This window comes from Phyllostomus hastatus, unplaced genomic scaffold (assembly GCF_019186645.2).
Source record: "Phyllostomus hastatus isolate PE091 unplaced genomic scaffold, TTU_PhHast_1.1 phas_contig_551, whole genome shotgun sequence".
Taxonomy (NCBI): Eukaryota; Metazoa; Chordata; class Mammalia; order Chiroptera; family Phyllostomidae; genus Phyllostomus; species Phyllostomus hastatus.
In genome coordinates, this window is record NW_025333909.1 from 4,250,427 (window position 1) to 4,262,949 (window position 12,523).

Genomic DNA, 12,523 nt, shown 5'->3' on the forward strand with positions numbered 1-12,523 from the left:
TCTATTCAGATCCATGGTCCATTTTTACATTGGGTCATATTTATTACTGATTTGTAGGTGTTCTTTATATATTTTTAAATAAAAGTTCATCGTCAGATACATGATTTTCAAATATTTTCTCCCATTCCATGCATTGGTTATCTTTTCATTTTACTGATGGATTATTCTGAAGCACAAAACTTTTTCATTTTGATGCAGTTAAATCTATTTATTGTCTTTTGTTTCTTGTGCATTTGTATCGCTGTCAAAACTCCTACATCATGAAGATTTATCCTCATGTTTTCTTCTAAGGATTTTTAAATGTTTTACTCTTACCCTTATGTTTTTAATCCATTTTGAGTTCATTTTTGTCTATGGTATGAGGCAAAGGCCCGATTTAATTTTCTTGTACGTGATTATCCAGTGGTGCCAGTACCGTTTTTTGAAGACTATAATTTCCTTCAATAAATGGCCTTGGCAACCCTGTCACAGATCAGTTGGCCACAAATGGATGGGTTATGTTTGGACACTCAATTCTATTACATTTATCTATATGCATAAACTTTTGCCAGTAACATAGGCTTTTTTTTTCATAAAAAAATCTATTTATTTTTCTTTTTTCAATGAATTTATTGGGGTGACATTGGTTCACAAAACCATAAAGGTTTAAAGTGTACAACTCAACAAAACATCATCTGCACACGACATGTGCACCCATCACCTGAAGCAAAGCCTCTTTCCGTTCCCATTTACCCCTTTGCCCACTTTCACCTCCCCTACCTCCTTACCCTGTGGCTACCACCATACTGCTGTCCATGTCTATGTGTCATATATACGTATTTTTGATTAATCCCTTCACCTTTTTGATCCCAGCCTAACCTCTCTCCCCTCTGACAGTTATCAGTCTGTTCTATGCATCTATGCTTCTGTTTATATTTTGTTAAAATATTTTGTTGATTGGATTCCACATATGAGTGAAATCATATGGTATGTCTTTCTCTGACTGGCTTATCTCACTTAGCATAATAGTTTCCAGGTCCATCCATGCTGTTACAAAAGGTAAGATTTCCTTCTTTTTTATGGCTACATAGTATTCCATTGTGGAAACGTACCACAACTTTTTTATCCACTCATCTAGTGATGGGCACTTGGGCTGTTTCCAGATCTTGGCTATTATAAACAGCACTGCTAAGAATATAGAAGTGCATAAAATCTCTCAAATTAGTGTTTCAGCATTCTTAGAATATATTCCCATAAGTGGAATCACTGGGTCAAAAGGCAGTTCCACTTTTTTTTATTTTTTGAGGAAACTCCATACTCTTTTCCACAGTGGCTACAAGAATTTGCAGTCCCACCAACAGTGCACTAAGGTTGTCTTTTCTCCACAACCTCACCAACACTACTTATTTGTTGATTTGTTGATGATGGCCGTTCTGGCAGGTGTGAGGTGATATCTCTTTGTGGTTTCAATTTGCATTTCTCTAATGATTAGTGACATTGAGCATTTTTTCAAATGTCTATTAGCTACCTGTATGGCCTCTTTGGAGAAGTATCTATTCAGACCCTTTTCCCATTTTTTCATTGGGTTGTTTGCTTTCTTGTTGTTGAGTTTTAGAAGTTTTTTGTATATTTTGGAAATTAACTCCTTACCAAGATGTATCATTGGCGAATATGTTTTCCCATTTAGTGGGTCCCTTTTTTATTTTGTCGATGGTTTCTTTTGTTGTGCAAAAGCTTTTTTAGTTTGATGTAATCCTGTATGTTTATATATTTCCTTTATTTCCCTTGCCCTAGGAGACATATCAACAAAATTTTTGCTCTGAGAGGATATGTGAAATTTTACTGCCTATATTTTCTTGCAGGATTTTTATGCTTTCACAACTTACGTTTAGGTCTTTTATCCATGTTGAGTTTATTCTGGTGTACGATATAAAATGGTGGTCTAGTTTCATTTTTTTGCATGTACCTGTCCAATTTTCCCAACACCATTTATTTAAGAGGCTGTCTTTATTGTATGCTCTAGCCTCTTTAGTCAAATATTAATTGACCATATAAGCACGGGTTACTTTCTGGGCTCTCTGTTCTGTTCCCTTGTACATAACTAACTGCTTTTCTCTTGCTGCTTTTAAGATTCTCTCTTTGTCTTTAAGCTTCGGCATTTTAATTATGATGTGTTTTGGTATGGGCCTCTTTGGGTTCATCTTGATTGGGACTCTCTGTGCTTCCTGGACTTGCATATCTTTTTCCTTTACCACGTTAGGGACGTTTTCAGTCATTATTTCTTCAAATACAGTGGTCAATTCATTTCGGAACTCATGATGAGTGCCGAAACTGACAAGTACCAAACGATGAAGCATTTTCTCTTGCAAGGCAGTGTTGTGAATCACACAAGTTCTAGCAAGTGCAACAAGTCCCAAGCAAGCACCGAGTGTTGAAACATTTTTTTTTCCTCATCAAAATGCAACAAGTACAGAGTTTGATGAGCTCTGAAGTCGATAAGTACTGAGGTATGACTGTATGTTTTTCATCGCTTGCTCTCTCTCTTTTCTTTCTGGTACCCCTGTGATGCAGATGTTACGCTTCGTGTTGTCCCAAAGTTCCTTAAATTACCCTCATTCCCTTTCATTCCTTTTTCTTTTTGCTGCTCTGAGTGGGCATTTCTTTTCTACTTAAACTTCCAAGTTGCTGATTTGATCCTCTGCTTCATCTAATCTACTTTTTATTCTTCCCAGTTCATTCTTTTCTTTCTCCCAGTTTATTCTTGATGTCAGACATGGTATTCTTACTTTGTGACTGGTTCTTTTTCATGATTTCTATGTTCTTTTTCATGCTGTTGTAGTTCTCACTAAGTTCCTTGAGCATCCTTATAACCATGTCTTTGAACTCCATATCTCATAGATTGCTTGCTTTCATTTTATTTAGCTTTTTTTTTCTGGAGATTTCTCCCGTTCTTTCATTTGGGGTGCATTTCTTTGTCTCCTCATTTTGTCTGTCTCTTTGTATTTCTCCTATGTATTAGATAGATCTGCTATGACTCCCAGTCTTTGTGGGGTGTCCTTATTTGTAAGTGTCCTTTGTCCAGTGATGCAATCTCCTGGATCTCCTGAGCTGGATGCTCTAGAAATGTCCCTTGTGTAGGTTATGTGGGCCCTCCTGTTGTAATTGAGTCTTGATTGCTGTTGGTCTATTCATGTATGGGATGGACTCTCAGGCTGGCTGGCTCTGAGGCTCAACCCCAACCAGAGCATATAAGCTGCTGTGCAGGTGCAGTGTTGCCGTGGCTTTTTCTGCAAATCCTTGGTTATAAGGCTCTTCCTCGGCTTCTCTCCTTTGATGAAATGGTTTCTGAGGTCAGTGCTTGATATCTGTTCTCACCATAGCAGGCCTCTTCTAAGCTCTCTAACCCCTAGTTCCCTTCTGTGCAGTCCTGGCCTACAGTCTCAGCTGTATTTTCATTAGATCTACAAATATCCTCCCAATTCTCTTTCCTAACCTCCACTCTTCTTGAGAGCACCCTGAGGTTTAAACTTCTCACTTTGTAGCAAATTTAGGAAAACATTAGGAGCCATATGTTTTATGGCAAAATCTCTGTGCCAGGGCTCTCAAGCTAGTGGTAGGGGCAATGGGAAACTTTTCTCTGAATGACATTATCACTCTAGTAGCTGAGTTCTTGTGGGGCGAGGGAAGTAGTTTGACATCCTCTTGGCTTGCCTCTTCTGGAGTGGTGTCACTGCCTCGTGAGCTGGGGGAAGGACTATAGGAGCCGGAGTATTCTCGGCGTACCATGTCCAAAGTGAAGCTCCTGTTTCTTTAGTGGGGTTAGTCTCCACCTCTTCAGGAGCCCCCTCCTATCTACTTCACTTGCCTACGACTTAGCATCAACAACAGGTAGCTAGGGCAGTATGAGAAACACTGAGATACTGCTCTTCCAAGGAAGAAAGCACTCTGGCTCGGAAATGAAGAAGGATCTTGCCTGTTGCAGTTTTGAGTAGTTTCTGTCTCACTGAGCTGAGAGTGTCAACACAGAAGAAGCTCAAAGTGGTCCTATCTTGCTTCTAACAAGACATTGAGTTGCTTTTGAGAGACAGCAGTCCAAAACTGCAAATCATGAAGGTGAAGCATGCCCAGAGGAGAGAATTTTGACTTCCAGTTGCAACTGGAAACAAAGTTTCACCCCTCTCTCCATGGAACAGAAGGACCGGTACATTATCAGAACTTTAACATTACAACCTTTTCAGATGCAAAGGGTCAGTTGTATAGGAAACTCTGGTACTGAAGTCCCTCCACCATATCTTGACATAAATAGCCATGTTCCAAATATCGCCAATCAAAATTGCCCTGCCAGCACTTCTGCATATCAGCCTGTTCCACCAAAGTCCTTAAAACTTGCTCTAAACTCTGGATTGGGGAGACATATTTGACTCTTGCCTCCTGTCCTTTTTTTTAAAAGATTGTATTTATTTATTTTGGACAGAGGGGAAGGGAGGGAGAGAGGGAGAGAAACATCCATGTGTGGTTGCCTCTTGTATGCCGCCCACTGGGGTGCAGTCCACAACCCAGGCATGTGCCCTGACTGGGAATCGAACGGGCAGCCATTTGGTTCACAGGCCGGCACTCAATCCACTGAGCCACACCAGCCAGGGCTATCTTTTTGTCAGTTGACTTAGTAATAACAACTTTTTCTTTTCTCAAAAGCCGGTGACATAGTATTGGCTCCCATATGCACGGGGCACTGGGCCTTTGCTCAGTATCAGGAGGGGAAAGGGAGAGAACAGCTTGGTTGCAATACCACAGACTCTCACTTTTCTTAATACATTTTCATAGGGTTTTTTTTTTAATACATGTTTCTTGATTTTCTGCTTGCTCTTAGGACCATTTCCAGAGGCTTTAAATGGTTGCTTTTAAAAAGTTTTCACCAGTTTCACTGGAAAGGTCAGCAGAGCTCCTCGTGCTGTTATTTTGGAAGTTGATCCCCTGTACATTCAATCTTGCTTACATTTAATAAAGTGGCTGATTTCTTAGATATCTTGAACCCATGCTGAAGTGTCCAGCAGAACTCCTGCACCATCCATTCTTTAACACCCTGACAACAAATTATACCCAATGAACTTGCCTTATAATGAAACTTATATTTTTCATGCAACAGAAGGTAACTCTTACAGCTCATAATTTGGACCTACAATTGATTTCATTTTGTGTGTGAAGGTTAAGAGCTGTCCTCCTTTTAATAATAAAAAATGCCAAAAGAATCGCAGAAAACTTGAAAGCAGGCTTAAATCTCAAAGTTATCTAGTTAGGGGCAGAGGTATATTAGAACTCTGGCATCTAGATGCTCAGGCTTGTGGCCTCTGTAGTTGAATATAATGCCTGTTAGACAGCAATGAACAGACTGTGCATGCTTCAGTGTTTATATAACATTTTAATCTATATTGTCTCATGTCATCTTCACAGAAACCCTGGAAGGGAGCATGGGAAGTATACTATTATTTTCACTTCACAGGTGAGGAAACTATAATTCAAATCTACAACATAGGGAGAAAATAACTTACATGGTTATTTTTATCTATAGTATCTTATGTAATATTCCTAAGACCCTAGAAGATGGTCCGAGTAGTATACTAATATTTTCACATTATAGATGAGAAATTAAATTCAAACATCCAATATAGAGGTAAAATGACTTACATGGTTACCTGACTCAAATCTCCTGTTCTTTCCATCATACCAGGCTTCAAAGGAGGTTCCTCAGTTGGAACACAAACCCTTAACCTTGAGGCAAAGAATTGCACATTCTAATAGTGATGTCAACATTAATACAGAGACATAAAATAAACTAGGAAACTTAGCGCCATATTCTCACCTCAGACCCTATGACTTCTGACCTGAAGTTTGCCTCTTATTTCTTTTCATCTTCCCCCTGATTGATAGTCCAGACTTTTTTGTGTCTCCTTTGTTATACAAAAGTAGAGTCAGTCAGGTAGTTGCAGCAGTGAGAGATGGTGTCATTTCAGAAATAATACTCTGGGCTTCTTGATGATCCCTACTGGAGCTACCTCATGGTCCCCAAGCTCTTTATCTTCCTGGAGAACCAAAACATTAAAATAAACCATAGTCAGTAAAAACATCTTGGGACTCAGTGCATTTTCTTTGAAATATCAGACAACAAAAAACTGTGTAAATACACCATGAAGGAAGAAAGCAGCTTGAACCTAATCAGTTCAATATATTTCTTACTCTTATCATACTTTGGTATGCAATCAAACGGTAATACCCAATTTGTAAATTAAAAAAAAACAACAACTACAAATGCTTTGGTGAAAAATAATCCACACAATCACATATACATGCATTCTTCCCTTGCCCTAACTCCAGAGTTGATGTATTCTGAATCATATATAGACCTTGGTTCAAATTTTTACTCTGCCACTTGCTAGTTCTGTGACCTGTAGCTTTAGGCTCCCCACCTGTAAATGGCAATAATACAACTTACATCGAAGTGCTCTTATGAGAAAACAATGAGACCATGTATATGAAGGAACCAGAGCCAGCACATTGACTAGAACACAGTGATCACTCAGTCGATGTTCTTTGTTTTCCTTTTCTTTTACAATGACAGTGAGGAAATTACTATATTTTGCCATGTATAGTGAGCATTTTTTGCCCAAATATTTGAGGGGGAAAAATAAGGCTGTGCATTATACATGGGTATAATGATTATAGGCCATGGGTATAATAATCCCATGTATAATGCGCAGAAAAATGTGGGTGCACATTATACACTGCAAAATATGATGGTGACCATGAAGCTCTCAGAGAACAATTCAGTCTATTTCATGGTATTGATGCTATGTAAGAAAAAGTTCAGAAAAGACAGAGCAGCGAGAGGATTACAATGGTTAAGGAAGTCTCCCTAAAGAAGGTATGACTAGAGTTTGGCTTTAAGGGATGTATACCCTTTGGATGAATAGCCCAGTGTATGTCAAAATCCTTTCTGAGCACTGAAATACTGTACAATGGGCCAGGGTGCCCCATTATTTAAATGCAATAATAGTAATCACTTCTCAATTTTTGAAGCAATTAAGATAACATTTTCTCAATTTGACATTTCCCTTTTACACATTTCTTTAATTCTTTGGTACTTGCTACAGCTTCTCTAAATTAAAATATACAACGAGAGTAATACATTTAGCACAACCATACTTATTTATTTTATGTTTAGTACAGTTACTTTGTGATAGTCCACAGAGAGAATCATGACCTCAGGTGCTCTGATACCTGAACACATTTGAGAGACACAGAGATGGGCAAAAAACATGAATCAAATGGGGAAACAGTATAAAGATAGCATAAAAAAGTATTAGATAGTACAGTGAGCAGATCCATCTGGAATGGACAGTATGTGTTATAGATTAATAGAAAATAATACTTAGGTAATAATAAGGTATAGTACTATCCTGAGTATAGTAATTTACAATTTGCAAAGAGCTTACACACATCAGGGTTAATTCTCCTAACAACTTTGAGACATGAAGAGGGCAGGTAATATAGTGTTATCATTAATACCGACAGTTCTAATTATTGAACATTCTCTATGTGACAGACATCACTGCTAGATGCTTCACCTATATTATCTTCAATGTTCGTAATAACCCTGCAATATAGGTGATATCTTAATTTTACAGTTGAGTAAACGAAGATTTTACAGAGGTTGTCATTTGTCCAATGCCATACACCTAGTAAAGTGAAGATGCTTAAATCTGAACCTCAGGTCTGTCTGATACCAGCTTGACTATACTAGTCTAAGCATGAAAAAAAGAAATAAAAGAGGTGAAAGGGAGAGGGCAGTAACAAGTGTGTGACATTGTAGCTTACCTAAAATAACCCTAAGGTTGTGTCTTCCACAAAATAAAGTAATTTTAAGCCCATTCTGTAACAACAGCAAAAGACCCCACTTTGAAAGCCCAGTTGCCATGCTGAAGTACTTTGGGAGTACTGGGTTCATTTTGGAACTCATGTGCTAGAATAATGTATCCAACTGGAAATAAGAGAAATAAAAAGTTTTCTAGATTGACATTATTTACCATTGATTTGTTTTTCTTGTCTGTGGGGACAAACCAACACAAGCTCCCTGTATAATAGGGATGTGTAAAGCCACCCACAGGGTGAAGTGTGAGGAGTCTTCATGACTGGCTCCCTATCGAAGTATTTCCCTTCTGTAAGGAGAGGGCCTGCGGTTGCCAAAGCCAGGCACCAGCACCAAGGCCGGCGTTGGCGCCCCATCATCTCTTGAAAGGGTGAAATGTTCAGGATACTCTTTTAGGAGGAACAAATCATTTCACCTGTGGGAAAAGGCTTGGCTCGTCAATACCCGTCATGGAGGAGATAAATACTGACATTTGATTTTAGACTAGAGACAAGGCAGCATCTGTTTTAGCTCCAGAAAGAATGATGAAATCTGTTACAGAATTTTGGCCCTTATGATAGGGAAGCTTTGTCACCCCTTCCCTACTGCAGGTATACTTGAAACCCAGGAGGCAGTAAAAGGCTCCCGAGAAGCCTGAAAGGATGACACTTGGTTTAGAAATTAAACCTCATTTAACTTTACTCATAGAAAGAGTTCTTCCATCGTGTACTTAAAGCCAAATAACACATATTGTGATTAAAACAACTCTTTTTTTTTAATTTAAAAAGTATAAATATTAGTTTTGGGTGTACACCTGACTGATTAGACAATATATCTTAGTAAGTGATCACCCTGATAAATCTCATACCCATATGACACCATACATATGTGTTAGAATATTATTGACTATATTGCCCATGTGATACTTTATATCCCCATGACTATTTTGTAACAACTAATTTGTATTTCTTAATCCTTCCACTTTTTTACATCGCATAATATTGTATGTCAAATTTACTAATGTAAAAATAAAAACACGATTTTTAAAAGTATGAATAAGCACCCTTGAAACTATTTCATTTTGGAGAAAATGGCATGTTTTGCCAAAAACAAGGAAGATTGACACTGCTTTTAGTTATCGAAAAAATTCTGGGTTAAAAGCACTCAAAAACAAAGTAAAATAAAAACACACAGAGGTTCTACATTATCTTCATAGAGCCTTCTCTATTCTCCCGGCAGGGGTGTCCAACCTGTCGCCCACAGGCCACACACATGCAGCTCCAGATGGCTATGAGCGCGGCCCAACACAAAATCGTAAATATAATTAAAACAATATGAGATTTATTTTTATGATTACATGTCACAATGTATTTCATGTGTGGCCCAAGGCAACGCTTTTTCCAGTGTGGCCCAGAGACACCAAAAGGTCGGATACCCCTGTAAGTGCCTTACTACTCAAAGGATGGTTCACTTACCAGTAGCATAGGTATCACCTGGGAGCTCATTTCAATGCTGAGTGTCATACGTATTAAATCTGAATATGCATTTTAACCAAATACCAGTTAAGTGTGATAAGCATTAGTCTAGGCATGGGAAATGTTTTTTCAAGTGTCACTTGTGACTACTTTCATTAGAATCTGGGGGATTGGTTTAAATGATAAGGCTAGTTAAAAAAAATAAGGGTACTGGGCTCTACCTCAGACCTACTAAATCACATCTCTCAGAGTGGGATCCGGGGGTATGCATTATCAAGTGTAGCAGGGCAGTACATTGCAAACTCGAGCATATATCAGAGTTACTTGGAGGGCCTGCTGAGGCACAGATTGCTGGGATTTACCCCAGAGTTCTCTGATTCAGTAAGTCTGAAGCAGGGCCTGAGATTTTGCATTTCTTTTTTTGCAACCAGAGAAATTTATTTTCAAATAGAAACATATATACATTAAGCTTTAAAAATAGACCAGTTTTAAATAAAAAGGAAAAAAAGCCCTTTGATCCCAGTGCCTACACAGCATGGATTGAGAAGCATTTGAAATTCACGTAGGGAGCACTTACAGACAACTGGGCATGGAAACCCACCTCCCTGCCTCCAGAGTCTGCCAGGTGGAGGACACTGGGGTGATGGCACAGCCACTGCTCACGTTAGATATTCCTGTGGCGAGAGCCACCAATGGCCAAGGGTAACCACGAGGCCAACATCTTAGTGATCAAGACAGATGTCTTTAGTCTGCGGGCACTGTAAGTGAAGCCAGCTCCTCTCAAACACCACAGGAAGGGACTCAGGAGACATATGAGAAATGCTCAGGGTTTTTGGCAATGTAGAAGGTGTAATGTCCAGGAACTCATGAAAAATGCTCAGTCAGCTGATCATCCAAGAGGTGCTGCGTAGTGGTCCATGGGTGGCTCATGGGGGGTTTCTACTGGGGTCCCTCCTTGCAGGACCCCCCACATTTGTTCAGTCTGCTTCTGTCCACAGGGCAGGGCCATCACTGGTTCAGGCAGACAAGAAATACCACATCGTCCCTGAAACAGGTGAGGAGATGGGAGGTATGTACGGTGATGATGAAGGCAAAGACGTCATCGAGGAAGGTGTTGAAGGTCTTGTACCTGAAGGCCTCCCAGGCCTTCCCTTGACTTCACCTTGTAGTTCACAAAGAGCTGGGGCAGCATGAAGAGAAAGCCAAAGGCATACACCCCATTGATGAAGCTGTTGATGAACCAGCAATACCAACTCTTACACTTGATGTTGAGCAGTGAGTAGACGATGCCCTGATGCACAGACGATAGGGCAGGTAGAGCAGGTACTTCATGGCCTGAGTGTTGAACTCCTTGGTTTTCCTCTCAGATCCACTGTAGGTGCCAAACTGAAACTTGCGCCGGAGACACCTCCAAACAGCTGTCATTTTCAGAGCCTTTTTTCACTTCCACAGCTTGATGACAGCTGCGACACCTGCCGGGCCCAGCACCAGCAGGCCTGTCTGCTCATCCGGCAGGAACAGAAAGATGACCACAGTGCTGATGCGGTGCCAGAGCACTGCTTTGGTGAACATCCCAATCAGGCTCTTGTTTTTCTTCCAGAAATTGATGTTGTTTTTAAATGGTAGGAAATCAAACAGAAAGTGAAACACTGGTGCAAAGAAGGTCAACGTTAAGAAATACAAGTTGGTACCGACAAAACTTTCTTTCACTTCATCAGCATCTTTCTCTGAAAACCCGAACTGCTGCAGGGAGTGCATGGTGTCTTGCGTGTGGATCCAGAAGTGGACCCTCTCCAGTGAGGTCTTGCTGTAAGACCCAGTGAGGGGTGGCTCAGTGGTGGTGGTTGATGACCATGAGGTCCTTCACCCGATTGCTGAGCTCGTTGATGAACAGGATGGAGGGGTAGTGCATGGTCTTCCCGATTGGGATCACCTTCATGTATGGCTGCACATTAGCAGGCAGGGACCTGTCAAAGACGAAGCATTCACCATCACGTTCAGTGTCAGTCTCGGTCTTCAGTGAGAAACTGGGCTCGTCCAGGGCAATCATTGGCTTCTTCTCAGTTTCGATCTTCTGCTCAGCAGATTCCCTAGTAAGCAGATTGACCTCTTCCAGTGTGGGAACCACCTAGGTGGTCAGAGGACACACCAGGCACACCTGCTTGCCATCGTGCCATGGCAGAATGCCAGCATGATGGAGGAAGACATACTCACACAGCGTCCCGTTACTTATTGTTTTCTTTGGTAGAGAAACATTAGCTGTTCTTTCAAATTTGGACTGCACATTAAAGTCTTTCATGTTCAAGACAAGATCCACATTGTTCTAAGCCCCAAGGTTGGGCCATGTGGTGGCATACACACTGAACCTTGGGCCTCTGTGCCAGGTAGGGCTGAATGTATTTACTGTCACTAGTGCATGGGGTGTGTGTACACCATGCCATACCTGACTCAGCAGATGTGTACCACATATATGACAAACATGCCCACCACCAGGCGGGTGGATGTGCTGCTGCCACTCCACATAGCACTGCTGCTGACAGGCGAGTGTGGCACCCACCTGCCCCCCACTCTAGCTGCTGTGGGACCCACAAGCCTCCCACCAGATGGCCTGCTGTATGTTCCTGCCTTCCATTCATGCAAGAACCACCCTGGGGCACCACAGCTGCATGGGAAGTAATGCACCCAGCGCCACAAGCCGCCAGCCACTCTACATACTCTTGTCACTACCACCCACACCTACCTGTGGCTACCAGCAGCTCAACTTTGTATTTCTAACACATGTCTCAGTGATGTTGGTCCAAGAACCACAACAGAGGATCCACTGCATAAACATCATTTTAACATGTTTAGTTATATGGTTTTCAAGTGTAGATTAGCAGCTGACAATTACAAAGGGAGTAGTCAGAGGCAGGAATACCAATAGCAGCAAGAGGCAACATCTGATAGGCTGAAAATGCAGGGAAAGAAAACACTCAGGCCTGTCAGATTGGCTACCATCAATAAATCAAAAACAAGTGCTGGTGAAGATATGGAGAAAAGGGAACCCTAGTGCACTGTTGGTGGGAATGCAGACTGGTGCAGCCACTGTGGAAAACAGTATGGAGTTTCCTCAAAAAACTAAAAATGGAACTGCCTAATGATCCAGGGATTCGACCTCTGGGAATAT

General features: G+C 40.8%; 1 protein-coding gene and 1 pseudogene across 1 annotated transcript in view; both read right to left on the minus strand.

Moving 5' to 3' along the window:
* Window positions 1–12,523, minus strand: part of ZC3H12B (zinc finger CCCH-type containing 12B) — a 93,285-nt gene that overhangs the window by 34,704 nt on the left and 46,058 nt on the right. Inside the window, exon 4 of the mRNA XM_045847538.1 lies at window positions 5,840–6,059. The gene's annotated coding sequence lies outside the window, so the exon portion shown is untranslated. The remainder of the gene's footprint in view (window positions 1–5,839; window positions 6,060–12,523) is intronic.
* On the minus strand, window positions 10,297–11,880 carry LOC123824393 (annotated as a pseudogene).